We start from the raw sequence: 1,103 nt of genomic DNA, 5'->3' as shown, positions 1-1,103 counted from the left end.
TTCTTTTACTTGTTTCAGTCATTTGACTGCGGCCGTGCTGGAGCACCGCCTTTAGTCGAGCAAATCGACCCGGGACTTATTCTTTGTAAGCCCAGTACTTATTCTATCGGTCTCTTTTGCCGAACAGCTAGGTGACGGGGTCGTAAACACACCAGCATCGGTTGTCAAGCAATGCTAGGAGGACAAACACAGACATACACAGACATACACACACACACATATATATATATATATACGACAGGCTTCTTTCAGTTTCCGTCTACCAAATCCACTCACAAGAAGACACTTGCCCAAGATGCCACGCAGTGGGACTGAACCCGGAACCATGTGGTTGGTTAGCAAGCTACTTACCACACAGCCACTCCTGCACCTATGTTTTTTTATTATTTTTAATTATTTGAAATCTTCCTGTAAAGCTGGAGCTGCTTTCTAACAAAGATACAAAGTCTCATCTTTAGAATATTGATAACGTGAGGTAGCGTGGCCGAGTGGTCTAAGGCGCTGGTTTTAGGCACCATTCTCTTCGGAGGTGTGGGTTCGAATCCCATCGCTGCCAAATAATAATGGGAGTGGCTGTGTGGTAAGTAGCTTGCCTACGAACCACATGGTTCTGGGTTCAGTCTCATTGCGTGGCACCTTGGGCAAGTGTCTTCTACTATAGCCTCGGGCCGACTAAAGCCTTGTGAGTGGATTTGGTAGACGGAAACTGAAAGAAGCCCGTCGTATATATGTATATATATATATGTATGTATATATATGTATGTGTGTGTGTATGTTTGTGTGTCTGTCTTTGTCCCTCCAACATCGCTTGACAGCCGATGCGGGTGTGTTTACGTCCCCGTAACTTAGCGGTTCGGCAAGAGAGACCGATAGAATAAGTACTAGGCTTACAAAGAATAAGTCCTGGGGTCGATTTGCTCGACTAAAAGAAAAAGGCGGTGCTCCAGCATGGCCACGGTCAAATGACTGAAACAAGTAAAAGAGAGTAACATAACAATGTCACATTTTAAACTTGAGAAAAGTCTTGTATATTTTTAATGTTCTGCTTACAGATTGTGTCTTTGCGTGCGTGTTTGTTTGTCTACTATTTTTTCAAGATTGTC

General features: G+C 43.7%; 1 non-coding gene across 1 annotated transcript; it reads left to right on the top strand.

Moving 5' to 3' along the window:
* Nucleotides 1-474: 474 nt before the first annotated feature.
* Trnal-uag lies at nt 475-556 on the top strand. Its single transcript has one exon. It is a non-coding gene; the product is annotated as a tRNA-Leu (tRNA).
* The last annotated feature ends 547 nt before the right edge of the window (nt 557-1,103 follow it).

The sequence above is a fragment of the Octopus sinensis genome, linkage group LG11, assembly GCF_006345805.1.
Source record: "Octopus sinensis linkage group LG11, ASM634580v1, whole genome shotgun sequence".
NCBI lineage: Eukaryota > Metazoa > Mollusca > Cephalopoda > Octopoda > Octopodidae > Octopus > Octopus sinensis.
Note: the sequence above shows the minus strand (reverse complement) of the source record. Positions and strands in the feature narration are given on the sequence as shown.